General features: G+C 37.1%; 1 pseudogene; it reads left to right on the top strand.

Annotated features, from left to right (window-relative positions):
- The window catches only part of LOC111814367, a 22,585-nt pseudogene extending 16,190 nt beyond the window's left edge, over positions 1-6,395 (top strand).
- The last annotated feature ends 3,007 nt before the right edge of the window (positions 6,396-9,402 follow it).

The following is a 9,402-nucleotide window of genomic DNA, read 5'->3' as shown; positions in this document are numbered from 1 at the left end:
GGGCAAAAATTCCTACTCGGCGGGCCAGGTGGGGGAGGTATGGCAGAGTGGTGTGGGGTGGCCCGAGGGGCTGGGAGAGGGTCCGGCCCACTCTGCGCCTGGGCTGGGACTGGTCCTGCTGGCGCTGGGTAGCAGGAAGCTCTCCGCACACTCACCGGACCTGGGCTAGGACTGGGTCTCGAAACTGTGTTTTCAAACAGAATTAAAATACAATTACAATCATTCATGTAAAAGAAAAGTACAACTGACTCTCAAATAAATTTAGGTGCACGTTATGCTGCAGTTTTGCTTAGACAAGACTTGCACATGTCAGCAGAGATGCTCTTCACGTAATGACCGAGTTATGCTCCTATGACTAGGCTGTCAAATGAATCAATGGGTTAATCAGGATTTGGATGTAGCATGTACGTTGTGATAGTCAAATGGTCGATGGAAACTACAACTTGATGATTTTGCTTTAATTTGCATAACAATTACATGCAGCATTGTAATATGCCACAATATAAAACCACAGTACTGTACTATACAGCACAATCAGCAAAATTGCAGTGCTGCACTGCAGAAGAAGCCAACAGAAGGCCACACTGCTGTCCACATGCATGGATGTCAGTGTGAATACAGGTCGCAAGCCCAAATAGTGAAGAGAAAGGCTAGGGGGATTCAGGAACATTGAATAAAGACAGTTCTCACAAATGCAGATACTGTGTCTGGAAAAAAATATTTTATATAGATTAAACAAACCTGAAAACAAAACGTAGAAGATGAATAACAATAAACATTCAAGGTGTGCTTCCTTATATTTGTTTGACATTCTTCCAGAAAAGAACAGAACAAAAATAATAGAAAAAGTGTAAACAGAAGGAATTTTTAGATACAATTTTGAATCTAGAAATTGTAAAGTGTGTATTTAGTTGCAACATAAGTATGGAAGAAAATAACATCAAGGTGATTGTTATGGCTTATGTCTAGAGTTCCGCGCAAAGCCTCATGTAGTCAGTAGACTTCTTCAGAGGTGACTGAACCTAGAGTTGTGACACTGCGATGAAGGGTGTGTGATTAGAATTAGCCCACTGCTTGGTTCAACATAGTCCTGGCTCGGATTAAGAATATGAGTGCTACACCCATTCTAGAGCAGGTAACCTGTACACAAAGAAGGGACAGAAAGAATCCTGTCTCCCCCTTGCTTTTGCTGTCTTTTTACTGTTGTCCTTCTGCCATGCCACCCTGCCTTGGAGCCAGCTGATGATGGACTGGAACCTTTACAAAATATGAGCTAAGTAATCTGTTCCCCCTTTAACTGTATGAGTGTCGGGCATTTTGTCACAGCAATGGGGGAAATATGACTAAGACAGAATTGTAAGTGAGAACATCAAGAACAAAGCCAGGGGAGGTATATAGACACAAACATTAACTCCAAAGTCCTGATTTTAAAAAATTAATCCAAAACTTCCAATTTCTTTCAGAAAGACATTCAACATAAATCTGTATAAGAACTGAAAGTATATTTGAATGCATTTCATACATACTTTCACATGATAAAGTCCATCCAACAAATCAAGAACTCTACTATACAGATGTACTCATAAAGTCAAAAGTGTTGAGAATAAAATCAGATTTTCACAATGAAGACTGGATTGGCACAACTGGGGTTTTGGTTACATGATAGATAACTGGTACATTTGATACAATGACCTTTGAAAAATGAAATGTTCAAAATTTTATATAGACATAATATGTAAAAATGTTATAATATATTTGAAGGCCTTAGGATAAAATTATACTTAGACTAATTATGGTGAAGTTAAACAATGGAATATGGTAAAAATCTAAATTTATTGAAAAATGCTACGAATTTATGAAATTTAAACATTAGCCTATAAGCATTAAAGTCTATCTCAATATTGCATAAATGTGTGTGTGTGTGTGTGTGTGTGTGTGTGTGTGCATTTTATGAAAATAAATTTGTGGCATTGTCTGGAACTACATAAAATATTAACAAAATAAACTCTACTTGATAGGGTTATGCATGCTTTCCAAGAAATCTATCTGTATTGCTAAAAACATTCAATTTTTATATATCCATTTTTATAATAGAAGAAATAATAAAATATGTTTTATTTAACAGACCCAAAATTTAATATTGTGATCCACTTCATGCATAGGTGTTGGTCAATGAACTATAATATATAGATCACCTAACAGATAAAACCAATGATCATTTACATATTTATTTCCTAGTAACAATCGGTTTGGGTATGAAATAACCACAATAGGGAGCGCTCAATTTTCTGCTAGAAAATAATGTAGCAAAATTTGGAGTAAGCCATGAAAGACAATCCATTAGAACATAACACTGAACAGAAACGTGAAGGAGCAATGGGGCATGTTATGACTTGTGTCTAGATGTCCCCCAAAGCCTCACATGGTCACAGGTGAGGATTTCTCAAAGGCGGCTGAATCAACAGTGTGTGTTGCTGGGATTGATTGATGGTGCAGTGCTTGGGTCAAGAGTGTGCATGCTACCCACCCTAACTCTTCTGGATATGTAAAAGTGGCAGAAAGAAAGGTGGCTCTCTCCCTTATTTGTTTGTTTTTGCTATCATCTGCCCACCAAAAAACTGTTTTCCCGAGCCATCAGGCCATGGAACCAGCCAGTTGTGGACTGGACTCTCTAAGGACTGTGAGCTAAATAAACATTTCCTCCATTAACTTTGGGTGTGGCGGGTTTTGTCTCAATAATGAGGAAAGTAGCCCAGGGAGGGCTGCTCTGCAACATTAATGTTTTTCTGAATGTTTCATGCTGAGAGAAGCTTTCATCAGATGATTCAGTATGTTCTAAGGCTATTTTCTTGGGTTTAAAATATAAAATGCACAGGAGGAAAATGAATTATCATTATCTAATCTTGAGCTTTAAGATAAATACAGAATGCACAGAGAATTGTAACTTTTTTCAAACCTGTAGTGCTAGAGTAGACACAGTAGAAACAGACATTCAAAGATGCACTTTGGCTCATTGATGTTCAGCAACATCAAAGTAAGGAAAGAGATGCCTAGATATGCTAGAAAAATATGTTATCTAATGCTGATATTGAAAGAAATTATAGGAGGAACTATACAAATTATAGTTTAAGAGTGGAATAAAAGTAAATACTAAACACATACCCAGAATAAGAGATTGTACATATTTGAACTCAGTAAGAGTCAAGGACTGTAAGTAGTAACTCCAATGCAAAAATCTACTTTCAGACCTCAGTTCTCCAAATCATCAGTCAATATCTTACATTTCCAGAAATTCACCCTCATTTCTGCATGTGTTTCTCCCATCATCCTGAGGGAAAATTTGCTTCTCTGTCCTATTTGGGTCTTAGGTCTGCAGGCAGCAGTGGTTGCTGCTCATTGTTCTCAGCCAGGTCCTGCATCTTGAACCCAAACCAGGCCTGGTTCTTCCTTCCCACTAAGAACATCAGGGGAGATGGGAGTATCACATTTCCCATGATGGCCTTCTCTATGAGCCTTTGATTTTTTTGTTTCTTTTACTAATGCATCACCTGGAAGCCTAAATACACTTTTGTAATGTTTAAAAAAACCTGCAGGGCCTAATGTCTTTCACGTATATGGAAGAAACTCTTGCACTGCTTCTACTGAATACTTAAGTGATAAATCACTTTTCAAAAGCAGACACAAGATCATTAATGTGGCAAGAAGATGTCTTCTAAGTACTTATAAGGACTTGGCTCATTGACAAAAAGTCACTCTGAAACTAAGCTTGATCCTTGATGAGATAATTCTGCACGGACAACAGCCAGTAGAATGTTTAAACGTCCTTCCTTCTTTCCCTGGGCACTGTGTGACTACCTCTGCCAGGAAAAGTTGGACAGGTTGGTGGCTCAGAACGTCTATACTTCTCTCTACCAGAGGTACCTATAGGCCAAGCTAGGAGGGGAGCTCATGAGGCTGTAGAAGGATTGAGAACTTTCAGTATTATCGCACACTAAAATTTACAAGCTCAACTGTGGTAGTGAGATAATCTTTTCCTGCTACACACAGGAAACCTTAGAGAAGACAAGTTTAGGAAAAGTTAGTAACTTAGAACTTGTAACTAAAGAAGCACAAGTGGAGAAAGAGAGCCCCAAGGAGAAACAAAAGGCGGACTCGACATTGACAAAATTCTCTCCTTCTCTTCTCCACTTCCTTGACAATATACTCTAAGTGCTTTCACACAAAATGTATATCATAACATAATAAAGTCAATATATACATTTAGCAAACAGTGAATATATAGGAAATTATTGGCACCAAATTAACTTTCTATACTGTGGAATATATTACATACAAGGTAAGTTATAAATGAAACCTCAAATTCTTTTCTCCTCACTTAAACACCTGAAAATCAGATGGAAGATAAACATAGTATCTCCAGCCTTTTCATGCATAAAAATTATTGATATAGATTATAACTTGCAAAGCTTACCTTTCAAGAAAAACCTTTGAATTAAGGTGCATTTCCTTTTGCCTTGTATATAGTAATAATAAAAAAGGCAAATTGAAAATAAATTCCTTCATAAAATGCAAAAATATTGATGCTACTTTCTTATTGTTAATCTTATTGCTACTGTCTTTATTACTTAATAGATAATGAATGTTATAATTGCTATGTGGAAAACTAGAACTCGTGTGAAACACTGAAAATAGGTATATTACAAAATATGCTTATGATATAGCCAAAGACATCTAAAATGAAATATACTTTCAAATAAAAACAAGAGTTCATCTGATAATAAAATGTAAGGTTAACATCTCCCCCTTCTGGCCTCACAGGCCAACAAGAACACCTCCGATGAAAGCAGAACAACACACACCATGGTGTACAGCAGCAACTATGAACTGAAGGCTAACTGAGAATTCTATATCCAAGAAGAAACAGGACAAAGGTTTCTTTCCTCTGCACAAACTGACAAGTGAAATTGACAGGCCCGCACCATTTGGCGCATGTATTGTTTAGTTTCTTTTCTTTTCTTCTCTTTTTAATGACTGTCTGAGCCTGTCCTGGGGGCATGTCTGGCATAGCATGTGGTGCCAGGGATTGAAGTGCAGCCCCTGAGCTTGCCTAAGTTTGCTGAAGCAGGCACTTTAGTCTGCTGAGCTATCTCGCTGGCCCCTATTTGGCACATGTAGCCATGATATGAAAGCCTAATGCTAAAAATGGTGACATCATTGTATGCAACTTTACTTATATTTACATTTCTTCTTTCTTGCCCATAAACACTTGGTATATTAAGGAACCAAAAATAGAGTTTTCAATGCCTACTGAAAAGCTGTAGTCTCACAGTACAAGCCAGAAGGATTGCCACATCCAGTCCGCCAACGCCTCGCCATGCATCTAATCCCCATGCCTAGTAAAAACAACCAAGTGCATTTTATGCAGAGGTGCTGGTAGATATTTAGCTCTGAAAGATCAGAGACCTGATGCGATGTTTTTAGTACCCATGAACCTCTCAAAACGCAACAGAAAATTATGTATGTGCACATACACACGTACGCGTGCATGCGCACGCGAGCGCGCACCCACGCTCGCGCGTGCGCACACACACACACACACACACACACATCTTCTAAAGATGTCTTACAATAGCCATTGCAGCACACTGAGTTCCATAGAGACAGTGTCTGGGCAAGTGGAAGCTGGACGGGCACTGGGTGATTCTGTACCTCACTGAGGAAAACAAATAAACGTGGGCAAAGGAGATTCTAAGGAGCCGAGAGGCAAGATGTCATCATGTGTATTCTTTGTGCAAACTTGCTGAAAGGAGTGCGAGAGGAAGCACACAGATGCTTCCATTAACTTCTCAAAGATTTCCAAGAAGCGCTCAGAGAGGTGGAAGACCACGTCTGCTAAAGAAAATGGAAAATTTGAAGGTAAGGCAAAAGCGGACAAGGCTCATTATGAAAGAGAAATGAAAACTTACATTCCTCCTAAAGGCGAAACAAAACAAAACAAAACAACAACAACAACAACAGAAAAAAAAAAAGGTCAAGGATCCCGATGCGCCCCGAGGCCTCCTTCGGCCTTCTTCTTGTTCTGTTCTGAGTATCACCCAGAAACCAAAGGAGAACATCCTGGCCTCTCCACTGGGGATGTCCCAAAGAAACTTGGAGAAATGTGGAGTAATACTGCAGCAGATGACAAGCAGCCATATAGGAAGAAGGCTGCTAAGCTGAAGGAATAGTACGAAAAGGACATCGCTGCCTACTGGGCTAGAGGAAAACCTGATGCAGCAGAAAAGGGAGTCGTCAAGGCTGAGAAAAGCAAGGAAGAGAAGGATGAAGAAAATGAGGATGAAGAGGAGGAAGAAGATGTAAAGGATGAGGAGGATGAAGAGGATGATGATGAATAAGTTGGTTCTAGCACAGTTTTGTTTTCTTGTCTATAAAGTATTTAACCCCCTGTACAAAACTCATTCCTTTTGAAGAAAAAAAAAATTGTAATGTAAGGCTGTGTAAGATATGCTTTTAAACTGTAGTGTCTTTTTTTGTACAGTTAACACACTACCGAATGTGTCTTTAGATAGCCCTGTCCTGGCAGTATTCTAAATAGCCACTAACCTTGCCTGGTACAGTATGAGGGTTGTAAATTGGCGTGGAAATTTAAAGCAGGTTCTTGTTGGTGCACAGCACAAATTAGTTATATATGGGGACGGTAGTTTTTCATCTTCAGTTGTCTCTAAGGCAGCTTATATGAAACAATGGTTGTTCTGTTAACTGAATACCACCCTGTAATTGCAAGAAAAAAAGTGGCAACTGTTTTGTTGACATTCTGAATGCTTCTAAGTAAATACAATTTTTTAAATTAATATTGATGTCCTTTTCATAGGTCTGAAACTTCTTCTTGAAAGGAAGCTGGTCTTCTGCTTTTGACCATTTTGAATCACATGAATTATTAGCGTTTATCTTTTCATATAGGTAGTGGATGTCAAGCTTCTGTCTACACGCCCTGAATATCATGATGGGGTTAATAAAAGTCAAATTGAGAACATTTCACCCATAAAAGTACAAAATCTCAGTTATTAACAAAAAATTTCACATAGCCTTTTGTAAAGAGTAATTAGTTCTGTCCATAGATAGCATGAGGTTATTAGAATCAAGCAATCTGAAAGTATGTCCTTGAAAGTCTAATAGAAAAAAATATACTCAGATCTTTACATGAGGACTCTTTGTCTGCTTAGCAGTTTAAGAAAAAATTCGGCTATTTTGTGGGCTTTGAGATTATCACTCTTAAAGTGCCCGTGTTTTAAAATAGGGTCGTTCTGATTTTACACTCTTTTGTGACAGAGTGCTGTTTAGTTATATAATTTTAACTTGGATTCTTTCCATTTGCATTTGTTAATGTAATTTCAGAAGGAATACTGAACATCTATGTCCTGGATGATACTAATAAACTAATTGCAGAGGTTTTAAATATAAAAAAAAAAGTAAATAAAGATGTCTTACAAAATTCTAATAGGTCTCATAGCGTTATCAGTTCTCTCTTAATTCCTGGAGATGAGTTTGTAATGCTCTTTTTCATCCTTAAATTTCTACAAGAAGAAAGTAGGAAATCTAATTCTAGAGTGATTGTTAAATACTATTTTGAGACTCCAGCTAGCATGGCTGAGATTCCAAACTAAGATAAGTAAGTCCGCCTTGTACTTACACATTCTGTGAAATACATGGGTCAATTTGAACATTTCAATATATGTGTAATTCTATTTATTGCTACTCCATGTGGTTGGAACAGAATTGTAAGTTTTGCCACAGTAGAGTATCTCTCTGTCCTCAAAGAGAAAATATAGTACAGAATTGTTTTTAGGATTATATTATGATATCAGCTATATCAGTGTCTGAAGATGACTTTATATTCTAAAATATTATTTGTAATCTTCTTTTGAAATGAAAGCAGCACTTTCTGTTCAATGAGAGTTTATGTATCAAGTATACAAGTATAGTTTTCAAAATAGTCTTTAGAAAGTTATGCAGAGTTTAGTGAGGTTTTGATCACATCTCTCTCTCTTTCCCCTCCTTTCTCTCTCTCTTCTCTGTCCCTCTCCAAATTTTAAGAAAAAAAAAAAAAGAAAACCAAACGTATGAGTGCACTAGTCCAAGAAAACCAATAGAAACCATTTAATTTCAACATGTTTTTGTGGCAATGAATAAAATTGATAAAATACAATAAAAAATTATAAAGGAAATTATTTAAATTAAAACCTCATTATATATTTCCATAATGCCCATGAATTCACATAAGAAAAGTCACTGTGATATTTTCAAATAATGTATTGCTTAGAACATATTTGCTATCTTAAAATTTGCTTGCACTTAACCATAATTGGCAGTGCCCTGCATTTAAGATTGTGTGGCCTGTTCCATGAGAATATAAGTAAATTTTATTTTACCTTGCCGCTGTAAAGACTAGAGAGTAGTGGTAGATTGCTTTTGTTCTGAGCAGTAGCCTGCATCATCAGTCAAGACGGCAGTGAATTCACACACTTTCTATGATTTCCTGGTATATGCTTCTCTAAATGCTCAGATTGAGTGTTCCTGAAACTTGTATGGCATATGCAAGATCCTGCAGCAGAGCAGGCCTACACAGTGCTTCGTAATATAAACTCAGGATGAGATAAGAATAATAAGAGAAAAGGAAAACATTTATGGTATGTACTCAACCCTGAAAAGCAGTCTTCCTTTTCTACCACATGATCGATTTAGCATCACAGTGTATTTATGGTAGAAAGCTTAGGAACACATCACTTAGTGTGGATGTCGCCTGATGGTTCTATCCCAGACTACTTAATGGGCTAATTCAGACTTTACTGAATGGACATTTATTCTGAAGAGCAGTAAATTTAGCCTGTAAGTAGAATGGTGGATAAAAATGAGCTTTCAGGAACTCAAGGCAGTTGCTGAATAAGAAATCATTTGGAGTCTCTTGTCAAGCTCTGTATCCACAGTATCCAAATCAAAAAGAAAGAAGAAAGAAGACAACATGCTTGTGTTTTACAGGCTTGGTGCAATGCAAACAGCAATAGCTTCGTGGAAGACAGGATTTAAGAATGTGCCATTAATCATAATCTTTCTTGCAACATAAAGCTTTGTAAGTTAAATAAAATGGAGGGACTGATTTGTTTTTGCTAAGAAAATGGGTACAAAATATAAAGGATTCATTAATGATCAATCTGGTATTTCTTTACATACAGAAAATACATCGTAATACCTAATTATAATTTGACAAAATTTTATAGGTTTCAGTTTTCTGTACAGAATCCCATCCATCATAAACCAATAAATATTAACTGAGCCCTTTAATGACCAAGGATATCCATGTTCTCATTTTTTCCCCTGTACAGAGTAAGTACAGAAATAGAACAT

This window comes from Octodon degus, unplaced genomic scaffold (genome assembly GCF_000260255.1).
Source record: "Octodon degus isolate 3935 unplaced genomic scaffold, OctDeg1.0 scaffold00009, whole genome shotgun sequence".
In the NCBI taxonomy this organism is placed as follows: Eukaryota; Metazoa; Chordata; class Mammalia; order Rodentia; family Octodontidae; genus Octodon; species Octodon degus.
This window is presented reverse-complemented; position numbering and strand designations above follow the sequence as displayed.